Source organism: Arvicanthis niloticus, chromosome 27 (assembly GCF_011762505.2).
Source record: "Arvicanthis niloticus isolate mArvNil1 chromosome 27, mArvNil1.pat.X, whole genome shotgun sequence".
NCBI lineage: Eukaryota > Metazoa > Chordata > Mammalia > Rodentia > Muridae > Arvicanthis > Arvicanthis niloticus.
Window position 1 is genome coordinate 20,304,299 of NC_133435.1, and position 18,518 is coordinate 20,322,816.

General features: G+C 44.2%; 1 long non-coding RNA gene across 1 annotated transcript in view; it reads left to right on the forward strand.

The window, feature by feature from the left end:
- The first annotated feature begins 3,700 nt into the window (after positions 1–3,700).
- Positions 3,701–18,518, forward strand: part of LOC143439788 (uncharacterized) — a 130,250-nt gene continuing 115,432 nt past the window's right edge. The window contains exons 1-2 of the long non-coding RNA XR_013107826.1: positions 3,701–4,090; positions 10,478–10,591. This is a non-coding gene — a long non-coding RNA (uncharacterized LOC143439788). The remainder of the gene's footprint in view (positions 4,091–10,477; positions 10,592–18,518) is intronic.

An 18,518-nucleotide genomic window follows, 5' to 3' on the forward strand; every position in this document is an offset into this window, starting at 1 on the left:
ATACATTTAAAGAGTTAGACCTCAGTTAGTTCTGACAAATTGATGGACACATGTACCAGCTCACAGCTCTAGCACAACGTAGGCCAGTTTCATCACTGCTCACAGAACTCTCATTCTCCACTGTTTGCTGCCTGCCTCCCCCAAGAAGTTATTGCTCTGATTCCTATCACAATAGAGCAGGTATGTCTGTCCTTCAGTCTCATGGAAAAAAACATTATTCAGACAGAACAGCGATTTTGAGAGTTATCTATGCATGTTTTAGCAGCTTATTTTGAAAGAGGTAGACATTCCTTTATATCCTTAGCAGTGTCACTATATATACCTGCCACTCCATACTGAGACTTGTAAACAACGGGTGGTAAATAAATAAAGTCTATCTTTTAAAAATGAGAATTTACATTTAGTCGCTTAAGATTTATTCAAAAATTCATAAAACTGGTAATACTGAAATGACCCAAATCAGACCTTCTTTAAATGGTTTCATTCAAAAACATTTTAAAGAGTCTGCCACTTCTCAACTGAAAGAATACACTGCATGGGAAACATGATAATCTCATAAATTATCTCTTCTTCCCTGCTTACATTACATTTTTTTATCATGTGTTTATTTGGCTAATAAGAGGCCCAGAAACTTGTTTTGTTGGCTCGAAATATGACAGTAGAGGAATATACTAAAATCCAGGATGTTGCATAAAGCTTTGGTTTATTCTAATAAAGAATGGGAACTATCTATGTATTGATTTTTAAAAAAAAATCACTTGTATTTATTTCATACTCAAATTTTAGGAAATTATTCCCTGACATGTATAGAATAGATTTAAATATAACATTAATAATGCAAACACCACTGAAATATGCAGGTTGAGAATTAAAGATTTAAACAGTTCTATTCTTCTCCACATCAGCTTGGCATCCAATACTCCTGGACACTAATGCCATGAAGAGTATTATTCAATGAATGGAAATGGTTGATGTCAACCTATTCATGGCTGTAATCCTTTGTGAAATTCTGCTACATGAATATACAGTAGTTTGCTTATCTGTTCTGTAGACATACTTTTAATTGCTTGTAGTTTGTATTTATTGCAGATAAAGCTGGTAGAGCATTTATGCACAGCATTTTGTGGGCATGTTTCTATCCCCTTGCATGAATACCTAGAAATGGAATTCTTTTTTATTTTTTTTTTATTGGATATTTTCTTTACAGTTCAGATGTAATCCTCCTTCCCCATTCCCTCCCCCCCCCACCCAGGAACCCCTATCCCATCCCCCCTCCTCCTGCTTCTATGAGGATATGCCCCTACCCACCCTCCCACTCCCACCTCCCCACCCATGATTTCTGCCCCCACTGGGGTGTCCAGCCTTCACTGGACCAAGGACTTCCTCACTCACCTATACCTGACAAGGCTATCTTCCCCTACATATACAGCTGGAGTCATGGGTCCCTCCCTATGTGCTCCCAGGCTGGTGGTTTAGACCCTGGGAGCTCTGGTTGGTTGGTATTGTTGCTCTCCCCATGGGGCCACAAACCCTTTCAGCTCCTTCAGTTTTCTCTCTCACTCCTCCATTGGGAACCCCATGATTGGCTCAATGGTTAGCTGTGAGCATCCGCCTCTGTATATAGAAATGGAATTCTTGAGTCACACTGTAGGTGTCTGTTTATCACGATGGAAACCTTCTGACCTGCTTCCGAAAGTAGCTTTATCACTTTCTATTCTGGTCAGCAAGGAAGAGAGTTCTGGCTTCTCATAGCCCTGTCAGTATGGATGCTTTTGATTTTAACCATTTTTGTGGGCATGGAGTGGAATTAGCATTGTTTCCTGATGTTGAGTGCCTTTTCTTGTATGTATAGACTATTGATAAGCCTTCCTTCAAGTGTCTGCTGAAGGCTTCTTACTCATCATACATCTTTGTTTTCATTGCTGGATTGTACACGCTCATATAATCAGGAGTTTGTATACATTGAGTATATTTTTACAGGCATGCCAATATTTTCTTCTAGTCTGCTTTCTCACTGATGACTGGGTAAGTAAAAGCTTTTAACGTTGATGAAGTATGTTTCTCTTTTCTTTTTTTTTCAAAGCAAATACATTTATTTGCCCTAAGAAATCTTACTCTACTTTAAGATCAGAAATTTAATTTTTTGTTTCATTTAGAAGACACACACTATTTTACTAGCTTTATAGATTTTTAACTCTCATGTTCTGGTACACAACTTCTCCTGATTTAGTATTTGTCCACAGTGCAAGGTAAGAGCTGAAGTTCAGTGTCTCCTTGTCAGCGCTGAGTTATTGGGATTGACTTTTGCTATGGAAACAGGTGGGGGATGCTGCATGGCAGAGGGCTTGCTTAGCATGCATAGACCTTGGCATCTGGTTCCTAGCACAGAAAAGGTAGGGAGAGAGAAGCAGAGGAAAGAAAGGACGTTCAGACCAATAAATTAAAAGCCATTGTGACGCCGTTTGGCTGTCCATCCACAGTTTTATAGTAGGCCGTCATAATATAAGTAGACCCAAGTGGAGAGTAAAAATTAGTAGTCAGCTACTGATTCTTATGGGACTTGAATTCAGGACAAAGAAACTACCAGAAACTTGTTGGGAGTTCTAGAGTGAGAGCTCACACAACTTTCCATTTCCCGACTTTCTTCTCGGGTAAAACAGCGCAGAGACCGCAAACCCGATGTGGTTCCTCAGGATTTCACGATGTGTCACAGGCTCTGCCATCTCTGCTGGCTTTACACCCCTTTTATCTTCTTCCTTACCCTACGACAGAAGCTCCTCGTTCAAGTCAGTGGGCCAGATCCAAGGCTCGGTGTGGAAACATGTGTTTTAGCACTAGTTGCTTCAACAGCTGGAAACCCATCTAAAAGGTGTTTGAGAAAAACTGGCATTGGATCTCATTCTGGAGCTTGAGAAGTACAAAGGCTAAGATTACTTTCAAAATATGCATTGAAATGATGCCCTATGTGAAAAAAGGTGAAAATTGTTTTAGTAGTGTTTTAATAGTGAAAGTACTCTAAAACCAGAAAACGAATACCAGGTGCTCTAATTTATTAACTCAAATTGTCAGTAGTTTCTTTCTACCTTAAACTGCAATATAAACATGAGTTTAGCGAGTTTGCTTTAGTGGATATTTATGCAGGTTGGTTTTTTTTTTTTTTTAAATAGGGAGACCAAGAAGAAATGGAGTTGGACAAATGACCTCTGTGGTCCGGACGCAGGACCAATCTTGCATCTCTTCTGAGGTTGAGCCCATCTCTTGTTTATTTTGACATCCAGAGAGATGGTACACCTCTGCCTTTCTTCGCTGTTTGCAAAAAGCTGAAGTAGTTAAAAAGCAAGGGTGACTGGCTTCCCAATGGCTTTTCGATCTGCCCTTGGTGCTGTGCAGAGCTGGAGAGGCAGAGAGGATGCTCCTTGGCTTTGTGCAGAATCCTCCCCCCCCCCCCGCCCCCTCCCCTCGCAGCGCTGAATTCGCAGATCTTGGTTGCTACGTTCCCGTTCCTTTACATTCCGAAGCTGCTTCTCATTTTGCCAGAAAACGAGGTAGCTGTAGCCGCAGATAGACTTTTTCCTTTTTTTCTTCCTTCCTCCTACCCCTCCCTAGACCTCTCTGGGCTTTGACGTCATGTGTGCTCCTTTCAGTTGCCATAGCAACCCCATTCCCCAAGCCCTCTGTCGGTCTCCTCTGGTAGGTTCCACAATGGTACAGGCAGCCTCCTGCTGCACAATGGTTTCCAGGCAGTGAGAGGGTGATTCAGCAAGCCGCTCTCTCTTCTCTTAAGCCTCCTCGTCTCCGTTTATTTTTATGGGGGTGGGTGGTGCTTCTTATATGCTTACTCTTTTTTTTTTCTATTTTCATTTTTACAAATTTCCTTTTTCTTCCTCACTCCTCAATTCCTAGGGGCTTGAGTGAGCTAAAGATTGGGTCTTCTTGGAAATCACCTGTCTGTTATTATTTTTAAACAATCTCTACACCTCCAAAGACTCTCCTCCTTATTCCGGTTTGGAATGTGGCTAATGAAAACCCAGTAGGAAGGATTTCTGGGGCAAACAGCCGGACCAGGATCTTAGTTCTCAGGCACGGAATGGTAGGTGGCTCCTTGCTCATTCTGGGTTCTAACCTGGTTTGGGAGGGTGGATGATATCTGTCATCGCTCCTGGTGGGATGGGAGAGAGCATGAGAAAGTAGGAAGTGATGGTGTTGGAGAGCAGGTTTAACGAAGCGAAGCGTACTATCTCTGAGGCAGCAAGACTGGCGTTCTCTCTGGGCAAAGCATCTCTTCTCAGATAGAGACTGAAACCTTTCTGTTTGGAGTGAAGAATTCTAGAAGGTGGGACAGACCATTATTATTATGACTTGGCAGAGTAAGAGAAACACACACAAGGGTGGAGAGAGAGTGGGGAGAGGGAGAGATAGATAGGTAGAGATAGAGAGAGAGAGAGGCTGGATCTCGATTTATCTGAGAAATACTATGGGTCTCATAAAACGTTCAAAAATGCCATTAGTAAACATAAATATTTATTTCCAGACCAGTTTAACTTTAAATATTCTAGAATATAGTAATACAGTTTAGAGGTATTTACAAATATGTTAGAAACTAACTATGTTCTTCTTGTAGAAAGATCCCGAGCTAAATTTGGGCTGCAGACAGGAACAGGGACCAGACCAGGGAACGGAGCAAACATTGGCACTGCAGCCACCTAGGTGAAGGTCCCTTTAAGAAAGTGATCTCCCAGTCAGAGCAGGCAGCATTTTTCTATGGCAAGGTTCCCAGGTATTCAGTGCTGAGATACTGTGTCCCCTAGAAATGTCAGAGCATTTTCAGAAAGAAAAAAAAAAAAGCTGCGGTTGAGAAAGAGCCGGATGATGCAGTTATCAGAATTTTTGTGTTTGTGCTTCAGAGAATAAGTGTGCTTTATTTGAAAACCTCCAAGTAAATCAGGTTATGGATATTTCAAGAAAATCATACATATATGTGTGTATATATATGTGGTATATATGTGATACATATGTTATATATATATATTCTTTTCCTTCCAACATTTAAATAGAGGGACCAAGGTGCTGCTTTGACTCCCTTTTACAGATAACTTTCAAGGGCATTGCAATTTGGCCACAGGAAGGAATGGCTTACCCCAGGGCAGTAGGTTTTGGAGCAGCCACAAGGTTGTTTACATGGTCTGCGTTTGCTGCAGAGCGATGTGTCTGCGTGACAGAGATAACTTTCATGAGCACAGGCTAAGTCATATGGGACAGGCCACAGCTGGGAGTGAAGGAAGGTTGCTATTACCAGGCATTACGTGCCCAAGTCCTGCCTCTTTCTAACGCTGCTTTTGTGAATCCTGGATGGGTTTGCAGAATGCTGATCTACCTATTTTAAATGGTTGTGGTAATAGCCACTTCCCTCGGAGAGGCTTCAGTAGAAGGCTGTCTCTAGTGAGCATGTATGCACAGGAGCCATGCTCATGAATGAATTCACCAGCTTCCAACTCCACTTTGGAATCATGGGGGTTTAGGGCTAAACAGTTTGATGTAGCAGTCTTGCTGCTTCTGGTGTGTTTCTTTTCTTTCTTTAAACAAACAAACCAACCTTGGTCTTACCCTTCAAATTGATACAGAGTATTGTTCAGTTTACCTACTTAGACCAGAAGGGATTGTCTCTTTCCTCCCAAGGGGACTAGAAAAGCCGATGAGAAAGACGGTTTGACCTTAAGTATGAGTTTCCAGCTTCCTTATTGGCTTCTCCTTCTCTCCGGTCATTAGCAGCATTCATTTTCAGGGCAAAATCTTTGCAGTTGTAAAGAAAGAGGCTCCCAGTGACAAGTGAGCAGAAACTACCTGGGGACTGGCAAATTCAGCTGCCCCCAGCTTCCTGCTTGCTGTCCCCCCAAAACAGCATCTGCTGGGGGATGGGGTATGTTTGCACTCCGGAAAGGGTGATTATAAACCGATTCCACAGGGACTGAGTGTGTTCTCTCTGTCATTGTCTGGTGCATCTGCAGCTAGTACTATGGTTTCATAGTACGTGGTCAAGATGTTTCAAGGTTAAGAGACACTGAGAGGTGATATGGATGCTATAGAACAGTGTTATTTTAAATCTACAGCAAAACTCATTCACTGTCTATGTGTGCTATAGGAATATCAGAAGCAAAGGAGATTTGCCTAATGTAAGTGATCAAAGGCACATACATGTATTAAAAGTTATATTGTAGCCTCAGGTAAATGAACCTGCCTCTTTGAGTATAAGCTTAACCACGAAGGCTTTCCATCCTGATGATAAGATAAAGAGTAAGTGAGGTTTCCTTATTTGTTAAGCACTGGGTCAGGCGTGTTTTCTTCTTGCTCCAGAGCTGACCATAGGGCCTATCTGTAGCTAGAGGCTGGATCTGGAGTGGAATTGCTGTAAGCTAAGCAAATCTTTGGTTGCTGGTAAGAAAAATGGGCTGCTGGTGAAGGCTGCCACCAATGTGCACGAGAAGCAAATGCATCCACATGTAGAGGACCTCATCCCTGTCGTCCCCCCCCCCACTTTCCCCCACCCCTACCCCTGCTTCCTGTAAGGTTTCTTCCAAAGCTCTCGCTTGGCATGGTGGCAGTCTTGCATAGCGAGGCGCAGAAGTGTCCAGTAGCGACTAGAAGGGAGCGCACTGCTCTCCTTGCTGCGGGCATGCCAAGGAGCTCCCACCACACAGGCATCTGTTATTGCACCTTCTCCAGAGAGAGGAGGGGAGGGCTCGTGGGGCAAGCGGCCTACAGACTCCCGGGAGGGAAGCTGCATCAGTCAAGGCGAACAAAACCCATTTGTGTTTTCAGCATATTGAGATTATTTATTGCATTACATAATCTTGTGTTGAGACGCGGTGCTGCCGATTTGGGTAAGAGGGCTTGCTGTGTATTGTTTTTGAAGAGAAGCTGTCTTTTAGAACAGAGCTTGTGTGTTAGTTACTCCCTACTGGCTTTCACATTGAAGTTCAAGTGTTTTGAGCAGACTGCTCTCCCCCAGCCCCCACAGTTTGAGTACATTTCAATCTTACACGCTAATTAGAGAAAGGAAAGTTAAAAATCTGTATATTTTGAGGACCATTGTTTTCCCTATGTTTACCTTTTTTTTTTTTTAAAAAAAAAATATAGTGAATCTTGGTAAAATGAGTGGAAACACCAGGTAACACTGAAAATCTCTGTCTCGAACTTGTATGTTTGAAAGCAGTTTCCAAACACACCTATTTTCAGCAAAGGATTTTGTAGTCTAATTGACATTTTGGACCTACAATGAGCTACTTTGGCTTCTCTCACCATTCTCAGCCCTGGTGCCTCCAAGATACAAACCTCATAAAATAGTGCTGCTGGGGATGGAAACCCAAGCTTTGTACAGAAAAATAAATGACAGCGAGCTCCTGTGGAGTTACTCCATTCACAGCTGCTCACATGCTCCGTTCGAGTGCTGTGCAGACTGAAGGTGCAGCTATGGCACAGGGCACCAGGCATGGCACAGGGCCTCAGGCATGGCACAGGGCCTCAGGCATGGCACAGGGCCTCAGGCATGGCACCAGGCACCAGGCATGGCACAGGGCACCAGGCATGGTACAGGGCATCAGGCATGGTACAGGGCCTCAGGCATGGCACAGGGCACCAGGCATGGCACAGGGCCTCAGGCATGGCACAGGGCACCAGGCATGGCACAGGGCCTCAGGCATGGCACCAGGCACCAGGCATGGCACAGGGCACTAGGCATGGTACAGGGCATCAGGCATGGCACAGGACCTCAGGCATGGCACAGGGCACCAGGCATGGCACAGGGCACCAGGCATGGTACAGGGCACTAGGCATGGTACAGGGCATCAGGCATGGCACAGGACCTCAGGCATGGCACAGGGCACCAGGCATGGCACAGGGCACCAGGCATGGTACAGGGCACTAGGCATGGTACAGGGCACCAGGCATGGCACAGGGCACTAGGCATGGTACAGGGCATCAGGCATGGCACAGGACCTCAGGCATGGCACAGGGCACCAGGCATGGCACAGGGCACCAGGCATGGCACAGGGCACCAGGCATGGCACAGGGCACCAAGCATGGCATAGGCCACCAGGCATGATACAGGGCACCAGGCATGGCACAGGGCACCAGGCATGGCACAGGCCACCAGGCATAGCACAGGGCACCAGGCATGGCACAGGGCACCAAGCATGGCATAGGCCACCAGGCATGATACAGGGCACCAGGCATGGCACAGGGCACCAGGCATGGCACAGGGCATCAGGCATGGCACAGGCCACCAGGCATGGCACAGGGCACCAGGCATGGCACAGGGCCTAAGGCATGGCACAGGGCCTCAGGCATGGCACAGGGCACCAGCCATGGCACAGGCCACCAGGCATAGCACAGGGCTTCAGGCATGGCACAGGGCCTCAGGCATGGCACAGGGCATCAGGCATGGCACAGGGCCTAAGGCATGGCACAGGGCCTCAGGCATGATACAGGGCACCGGGCATAGCACAGGGCACCAGGCGTGGCACAGGGCACCAGGCATGGCACAGGGCACCAGCCATGGCACAGGCCACCAGGCATGGCACAGGCCACCAGGCATGGCACAGGGTATCAGGCATGGCACAGGGTATCAGGCATGGCACAGGGCCTCAGGCATGGCACAGGGCACCAGGCATGGTACAGGGCCTCAGGCATGGCACAGGGCACCAGGCATGGCACAGGCCACCAGGCATGGTACAGGGCACCAGGCATGGTACAGGGCACCAGGCATGGCACAGGGCACCAGGCATGGTACAGGGCCTCAGGCATGGCACAGGGCACCAGGCATGGCACAGGGCACCAGGCATGGTACAGGGCTTCAGGCATGGCACAGGGCACCAGGCATGGCACAGGGCACCAGGCATGGTACAGGGCCTCAGGCATGGCACAGGGCACCAGGCATGGCACAGGGCACCAGGCATGGCACAGGCCACCAGGCATGGCACAGGGCACCAGGCATGGTACAGGGCCTCAGGCATGGCACAGGGCACCAGGCATGGCACAGGGCACCAGGCATGGTACAGGGCCTCAGGCATGGCACAGGGCACCAGGCATGGCACAGGGAACCAGGCATGGCACAGGGCACCAGCCATGGCACAGGGTCCCAGGCATTGCTAAGCAGCCAGCACAGGAAGAGACAGGATCCTACTAATTCCTCCCCGTACCCCTTCTCCCTCTTCCTCCTGAATGTCAGGAGCAAGACAAAACATAAACAACAGAGACTTAAGAGTGCTACAAATGCACGTCAGTGGGTTTTCCTCACAGAAATAAAACCAAGTCCTGGTGTGTGGCTAGTGGCCTGCCTGGATGCACCAGATGCTTCCTAAGTCTGGGATCCTGGAATCATTGTTCTTTTTCTGTGTGGAAATGGGACCTGAAACCTCTTGAGTGTGAAGGCAGGCTCCTAGGTTTACTTACTTGGCTGTGTTTATTCTGTGTCTCTAGGGGGAGCTTCCCTCTTTACAACAACTACCTTACCAAACAGTGATTTTTTTGTGCCTTCAGATACTGTCTTGTTCAGCCTAGCACACAGTAGGCATACTAGGTACACAATAGGTGTCTGTTAAGTGAGAAGTGCTAGGCATGGAAGACTGTGAGATGAGTTGGAGTCCATGCTTGTGTAGGGAGTTGAGTTAAACGGTGAGGACAGGGTAGTTTGATGGTCAGTGCAACAGGAATAAGAAGGGGAAGATCCACTTCGATCTAAAATGGCAGTGCATGGCACAGCAGACCACGCTGGGATGTTAGAAGTAGCTGAAAGGATGGTGGGAAAGGTATTCCTAGAAGTCACTGTAACACTCTGGCCAGGGATGAGACCCTTACTTGTCCAAAAAAGGGAGATTATTTCAGGATGTTGGCCATATCCGATAAGCCTGTGGTTTGACAATAGGTAGGTAGAACAATGAAAACCTGGCCCGGGCCTTGAGAATCTGCTGTAAACTAAGGCAGGCAGCAAGGATAAAGAGTGGGTTTGTAGTAAGATCAGATTACTATAGTGGCCTCTTTAGCCTCCAAACCAGCATCAGCTTAGTTTTATGCTGTAGATCCCAGTTCTTCTTATTGGTAACCACATAGCCATTCTTCAGGTGAGCTCCACTGTAAAAGGAAGGCTATGTGCCCGTGGAAGAGGAACTGATTGATATATCTGAAAACTAAGTCCACAATTAGAAGGGTAAATATCTTATCCATTCAAATGATTGGTAACTGAGTTCCATGTTTAGATTTTACAAGCTTGTAGCTGTTCGGCTACGGAGGTCACTGAAGTTTGTTTGCAACAGATTCTAACAGAGGCTCTTACCTCAAATGTCTCTTGTCATTTCCTTGCTCCTTGTCACCTGGGAAACTGTTCTATTGTATTTGATGTTAGTATTTTGGTTTTAATCGTGAAGATGAAATTCAGTGTGGAATCTTAAAATCAAACTGAAGTGTCTTTCTGCTCTGATTTTAGGCTATTGTGAGAACACCACCATCAGGACCATCGCAGATCTTGGTTATGGCAGCTCAGGCAAGAAGCTGTTGAGCTAGACCTCTTTCCCATAGATGAGAAGCCACATAAGCAGTGGTAAGTGAAACATCCTCAAGTATTCTTTAGTGGGAAGTTGATAGTTGACATGACCCATTTACCATATCACCTCACATCACCTCATATATGGAGCTGAAGAAATGGGGTCAATCTAGGCAAAACTCACTGGAAAAGAACATGCACATTGTTGATGGTGTGGTACTTCTAATACTGCTTATAATTCTGTGGTTTTGAGATACACCACAGAAATCATCTCCATGTGCCATCCCAGTCTACGTAGGATAGCTTCAGCTAATAACTCCATGTTGTGAAGGTGGGCTAACATTATTTTAAGTGGCCCTGTTTGTTTTTTGTTTTACAGCATGCCACTCGATGGATTAAACTCTTTTAGTAGAAAAGTTGGTTCTGAGCTAAATTATGACTGGTTTCTTTCAGAACCAATCCTGTATGTGTCACCCCACCCCTATACCCCCTCACACACGTCATTTAGCTCTTCAGACACACAGGAAAGAGAACTCCATCGCATTTGTGGATATTTTCAGCTATAAATCCATTTGCTCAGGAAAACAATATTAAAGTTATAGTTAATTGCTCTGCCTGCTTAGAATAATTTGAAAAAATGTGTTATTTTATAAAAATATTAGTGTACCCAAATACAATGTATAAAGTCAAATAGTCGCCAAAATCAGCAGTTAGTAAGCTAAAGTCAAGATGAGGAAGCTATGGTCTGCCAAATAGCATCTTTGAGGAACAGACTGCAGGATGGGTGCCTGGAAGACTCCGTGAAAGGAAGCTCTTGGTGCTGGCAATCAGTGTCTCACTTCCATTTGCCTGGTGGCTTCTTCAGAGCAAGGCTGTCCCATGCTTTAATGTGGCTCCTACAGCTGCAGAAATCTGAGGAAATTAATTCTATAGTGAGTCACACTATGGTTTTTACAATCTGCCAACCATCACACTGAAGATGCAAATCCAATATCCAAGATCCACTATAGTGTGTGCTTTAGAAAAATGTGTTGTGTGTTCATTGTAAAGGAAGAATCATAGATAATTGCCAATAACCAACCACTTATGATCTATAACAATGACAGTTTTCTATGGTCGACTCTAATATGTTGCTGTATGTTATGTGATTAGAAGGCATGCTCTATCCCCAGGCTAAACATTTATCTATTAAGCTAACACTTAATGAGAATCTGTCGTGTAGATATGCTGTTGGCTTGTTGACTAGATGGAGTTCTCTGTCTTAAAGGACTTTGTAGTTTAAAGAATGTGTCACTTACACGATGTGCTATTATCAGGACAAATATATCCTAAAGATTGTGTACTTGTGAAGTGTGATTTGGTAGGTAGACACAGAGTTCAAAGGGATTTCAGAGAGAATCTTACAAATACAGTGAAAATTAGTTAAGGAAGATTTCACGGAAGGATATTTTAGTGGAAGAGGTTAGCCAGCGGAAAGGCACAGTCAATTCATGGCAGGGACACTTAGACAATTGGCTGCAGGAGTGATCACTTGGGAGCAAGCATGCTCAGCATGGGTGGAGAGGGGACATGAGGGATCCCTTAGACAAAGCTAAGTTGCTTAGAGTTTATACTAAAATGAAGAGCTTTGGAAATCTTAAGTCAGAGAGTGATGCAACTGGCTTATTTTAAAATTGTAGATATTTCTTCTACTAGAAGAATATATTATATCTTCTATTATATATAATATGATATATATTATAATTAGAAATGGAAGGTGAGGAAGATAATCATGCATCATACTTCCCAGACTTCCAGCAAGCACTGCATGCTCCAGATACCCAGCAAGCACTGCATGCTCCAGACTTCCAGCAAGCACTGCATGCTCCAGATACCTTTCCCTCTACAGCACAGAATTCTTACCTGTCATTCACTCCCTGTTCTTCTTTGTAGAATTTATAACCAAGTGGCTCTGCAATATGTATCTCAGTTTGTCTGTGCTTCAATTTTACATTTTGTCATTATAGTGTATGTGTTCTTTTTTTTTTTTTTTTTGGTTTTTCGAGACAGGGTTTCTCTGTATAGCCTTTGGCTGTCCTGGAACTCACTCGGTAGACCAGGCTGGCTCGAACTCAGAAATCTGCCTGCCTCTGCCTCCCAAGTGCTGGGATTAAAGGCGTGCGCCACCACCGCCCGGCTAGTGTATGTGTTCTTAACCCTCTGGTGATAACGTCCACACATAGAACATGCTTGTGTGAGTTGGTGCATAGCATTTTATTGTAGAAATATGCCAAAATTTGCTTGTCCCTTTACTGTTGACAGACATTCAGACTGTATCACATATATCTAGAATAAATATCAAGAGAAGGAGTTGCTAAGTTTTGGGTCATATGTGCCTTTAATTTTAATAAATAATTCAAAAAATATTTTTAATTTGGACACACCAATTTGTCCTCATGGCGACAGTGAAGGAGAGGCTAAGTGTTTTCTTCTGCACTTCATTTGCAAGCCCTTATGTTTTTCTAATCAGGTGGATTTGTAATCATACTCATATAAGTATCAATTTGCATTTTGCTGATTACTAATGATGAATATCATTGCATTCTTCTTAATGTGGCCAATTGATATTCTTCTTTTGTGAAGTGCCTGTTCCAGCCTCTTTAAAATTTGTCTCTCAAAGTCGTATCATTTTTGAATTCTTACTGTGTAATGGGCACTACACCAAGCACTTTACACACATTAATCTTCAGCCATATCTGTGATTTACAGACCAGGGAATGCAGAGTTTAGGAGGTTAAAACCTTGTGACCGATATGCAGTGAAGAAGCAATGGACTTAGCACTCACCATGAAGTCTTCCTGACCTGAGAGTTTGTCCAGGGGCTGATTAGGCTGAGGCCAGAGGGGGCGCCAACAGTGTTGCTGCAGGAACAAAAATACTGAGAGCATAAAGTAAAGAATGGCTGGCGGTGGTTACACACCAAAGGAGCTGAATGTCGTCGGGGGTGAAGAAAGGGGGGATGGGAAATGTTGTGGGTTTCCGTATCTGTAGGGTAGGTAGATTCCATGTGAGCCATATGTATGGATTTATAGTCTTGGTGTTGTTAAAGCCTCTAAAAATATATCTTATGATTGTAGTATTTAATTGGAAATTAATTAAAGCCTGTAAGGTTATAAAGTTTAGGGTTAAAAAGAGGCCACAGTGTTTATTTGGGTCCACTCTTTACATTCTAAAGGATGTAGTATGAGTTGCTAACAGAGAGCAGGTGGCTTTTTTGAGATCACATATCATCAAGCATCATGTTAAGGATAGGCACTAGGACTGCAAAAAAGAAATTGTACCCTAAATGCTTTTCAGGTTAGTAACCTGTGGTCCAAGTCTATTGTCTCTGTTACCAGGTAGGTTCTGCCATCTTTATTGAACTTACTCAAGCGCCTTAGCACCAAATCTTTTTGCCAATGATTCAACCAATGGAACCACACTTGTTTTATTTAGCTTACAGTTATTACCGTATGACCTGCCTGCATGAGGACTCTTCATTACTCTACTGCCCATGCAATAAATTTTGTTTTCCTTAAAGAGTACCACATTCTTGCCCAGTCCCATCTCAGAGGCTCAGGACACCTAATTGAAGTGTTGGGGACTCCAATGTGTCTCAATCCACCCCCTACTCAGGTGGCCTTTTCCTCTGTGGCTTGCTGCATCTTCTCAGTCTGACTGTATTCACTCTGCTTGTGGCTTACAGGTGGCCCCAACTTACAATACATCAAGTTATGGGTTTTGTTTTGCCTCACATTAATGCATATATGATATGCATCTACTAGGAACCATGTCTCAGCATCTAAGAAATGCAGAGACAGGAGAAATAGTCTTTCATAGGGAAGAACCTTCCCAATTACTAATCCAGTACTAAGTGGTTAGCCCTGAAATCATATACACATAAGTAACACTATACGGACTGTGCAAATTACATTTACACTTAGAAATATATATATGTGTATATATGTATGTAATATATATGTAATTTATATATATGTATGCATGTGTATATATAACAACAATGAAAGAAAAAGAGATCATGAATTCGAGAGAGAGCAAAGGGGTACATGGGAAGAAATGATGTAATTATATTCTAATTTCAAAATCCAAAAAGTCATTAAAAAGAATCCTGCTTCAGATTTTGAGGCTTGATCTTTTGCCCAGCTGGTGATGTGTTATAGGATACTTACTTGTGATGATTGAAAGCAGCAGGAATCTGCAGATCCCAATTAGCTGCATGAGATACACAACACTTCATTATAAAATAGGCTTTGCATTGGATGACTTGGGCAAACTGGAGGCGAATGGACATATCTTGAGTCCATGAAATGAGTCGAGATATGATGCTTGTAAGGTTAGGTTTATCATGGGTGCTTTTGGCCTCTGATAGTATTGGCTTGCAATCAGTTTGCTGGAGAGAGCATCACAGTCAGAACATCTATACTGGCCCATGGTGATTCTATTGGTTCCTTTCCCATCACTCTGACCACAACCCTGACAGATGTGATTTAAAGGAGAAAGGGTCCATTGTAACACAGAAGGATGTTGGAAGAGCTTCAGTCATAATGTCAGAACTGTAGTTGGATTTTTCCCATGTGTTTGGATCAGGGAGTAAAGTGGGCTGCACTGGGATGCTATCCTCAAAGGTCTGTACTAGTGATCCACCTCCTGAAGTCCAATGCATGGCATCCAGGTGTTCCAATACATGACCTTGTGGGGGACATTCCAAACTCAAACCTTGACATCATCTTTTCAAACACTGGCTACATTAGGAAGGCACAGCATGGCTTCTTCTAGAGCTGAACAGAACTGTAGCACCTCAGGTCTCCCTGAGACCCACTGCCTTAGAATATGTATCTTAACAAGACTTGAGTCATTTTATGTGTATTAAAAATAAAGAGGTACTGTGTACATTGGCTCCAGCTCTTCTGGTGTCTTCTCTTAGATGTTGTCTTTTCTCTTTTCCACTTGGCATTCTTTCCCAGTTCCTTTTGAGCAGTCTGAGCAGATCCCCTCACCGTGTTACTACAGTGTCTTATTATGCATCTTCTTGTGACTATGCATCAACAAGGAAGTAATCCTAGCCAGATTTACTTACCTTTGAAGCTCCTTTATATAGCCTAGGCACTCTGCATTTAACAGGCACCGAGTTCATGCTTGTTGAATGATTGTTTCTTGAAATATGACTGAAAAAGAGACAGGCAACACCAGAAACAGACCTACAGAATGGCAGATGCAGGCCCAGGAAGACTGAGGAGGAAAGCATACAGCTACACATAGAAATAATCAAGCTATATAAAAGCATCTGAAATTTTATCTCCGATAGTCTGGAAAATGACTTGGAAAAATTCAGTCTCCTTTAAGTAGGTGACAGGACGGCCTGCATTGTTTGACACATCTCTCAGAAAAACGGATGATTCAATTTCATTTTTATAAGCATTGATTAATTTTACCAAACATTCATTTTGCTTTCCTAAACAAAGTGCCCACTGTTCTTTTCACTATTTGAAGGCTGTTGGAAGGCCATGTGCAGTTACTCTTGGGAAGAAATATGGACTTGGGAGTATTGGGAAGGAAGTGGGTCTTGAACACGGGAGAGAGGATAGTGAAGACTGAGAAACTGTGCCTTGTGATATGTAATCAGAAAGCATTACGCTGTTTAGCCTGGAGAAGAGAAATGGGGGTCGAGACTAGGCAGTAAGGAGGTGGCTGCTTTAAAATAATTTGAGGGCTTTTGGGAGAAGTTAGAAAGTACAAGATTGTTTTTCAATTGTAAATGGAGAACGGACTGCTGAAGAGATGGTATACCCAGGAGAGCACTTGTTGATTGTGGAACTGCTTCTATGTCCTTGCTTTGTGAGCAATGGTAACCTTCAGGTCCATGTAAATGTTTGAGCAGAGTCGTGGCTCACCAGCTATGAAAAGCTTGTTAGGGATTCTCTTGCCCTGTGTGGGAAAAGAAAGTCAATGACCTCTGAGCTGCGAGATCCTTAGGATCCCAGAATTACAGTTGCTCAGACAAGAGCAGGAACAATGAATGAAGCCACAGTAAAGCTGAAGGTGTCAGCTGATATCCACCTCGTACCAAACGCGGCTTGAAGGGCTCTGCCTACGCCAGTTCATCCGGTCCTCCCCGAGGCCCTTCTGAACACACTGATTTTTACGAACGATGACAAGGAAGTGTAAAATATTTAGTGACTCTCCCCAGGTTATGAAGCCAGTGGTGGCAGAGTCCAGGGACTTTTACTTTGAACTGCATACATTAAAAAAAAAATCTATATGTTCTGTAGCATTAAAGATGAAAGTTGGGCCTGAACAGAGGAGCCTTAAAATACTGATGAGTTATGTTCTGGGTAAACACAGAGACAAGGATGCCAAGGAACAATACAAAATAATCAAAGTAAGAGACACTATTCTCATAGATTTGTGGAACCAAGCACCTTATAAGTGAGATAGATCAGGGACTATGCTGATGTCTGACATTCTGAGTGCTGTTCTGTCTTGATTCTCAATAACTGCCAACCGACTGAGATGGCAAACTAAATTCTTAGGATTGTGTGAACTCAGTGAAACTGGGAGAAGTATTCTTGATCAGAGTACTTGTTTCTCCCTCCTAAATTCATTATTATTATTATTTGTTTTTTTGCTTTTCTTTTTGGGGGGAGATTTTTTAAATTGGTTATTTTGTTTTTTTATATTTCAAATGTTGTCCCCCTTCCCAGTTTCCCCTCCACAAACCCCCTAACCCTTTTCCCTTCCCCCCCCCCCGCCTCTGAGGGAGCTCTCCCACCCACCCACCCACCCCTGCCTCATTGCCCTAGGATTCACCTATGCTGAAGCATTGAGCCTCCCATAGAATCAAGGGCCTCCCCTCCCACTGATGCCAGATAAGGCCATCCTCTGCTACATAAGCAACTGGAGCCATCGGTCCCTCCATGTTGGTGGTTTAGTCCCTGGGAGCTCTGGGGTGTCTGGTTGGTTGATATTCTTGTTCTTCCTATGGGATTGCAATCCACTTCAGCTCCCCAGTCCTTCCCCTAACTCCTCCATTGGGGTCCTCGTGCTCAGTCTGATGTTTCGCTGTGTGCATCTGCATCTGTATTGGTCAGGCTCTGGCAGAACCTCACTGGGGACAGCTATACCAGTTTCTTGTCAGCAAGAATGTCTGACAATCAGCAATAATGTCTGAGTTTGGTGTCTTCAGATGGGATGGGTTCCTTGCAGTCTCTGGATGACAGGGTTTTTCTGTGTAGTTGTTCTGGCTGTCCTGGAACACTCTTTGTAGACCAGGCTGGCCTAGAACTCACAGAAATCCGACTGCCTCCTGAGCACTGGGACTAAAGGTGTGTGCCACCATGCTCGGCTTTCCTCCCGAGTTCATTTACTAAATCTTAACTCCTAAGTTGATGTTGTCAGGAGACCTGGCCTTTGGGAGATGATTAAATCAAATGGGTGAGTCCTTATCCTGAGAAAAATGTTCCTGTGTGAGAATCCAGAGAACAGAGTACTTTCTTCTGGCAAGTGAGAAAGGTCCTGCTGTGAGGCAGGACATCAAATCTGACTGTATCGATTTGCCAGCCTGCCAAATTGCCAGCATTGCTTGTTTGTTTCACAAGTTCCCACTATATGCTACTTTGTTACGGTAGCTCAAGTGGACCAAGATTCTCCAGTTCTGCACACAATCTGGAGAGGTTTTTACACTGATTGATACGCCTCCTCAGGCTATGGGCCTCTAAGGATGGTGGATGGTGAGTCACTGAAGGTTCCTACGTAATCAACACCAGATCACATGCTTTACTGTTTCAGGGAAAGCTGGGTTTCCCTGGCTCATATTTAGAGAGGAAATTAGTGTCTCCAAAGCTTTCATTATCTCTCAGGGATTTCATGAAAAATTCTTTGTATTCTGATCACTGGCATTAGAGCAACTATTATTGAAACCATGGTTCGAGACGCTAGTGAGAGTTTG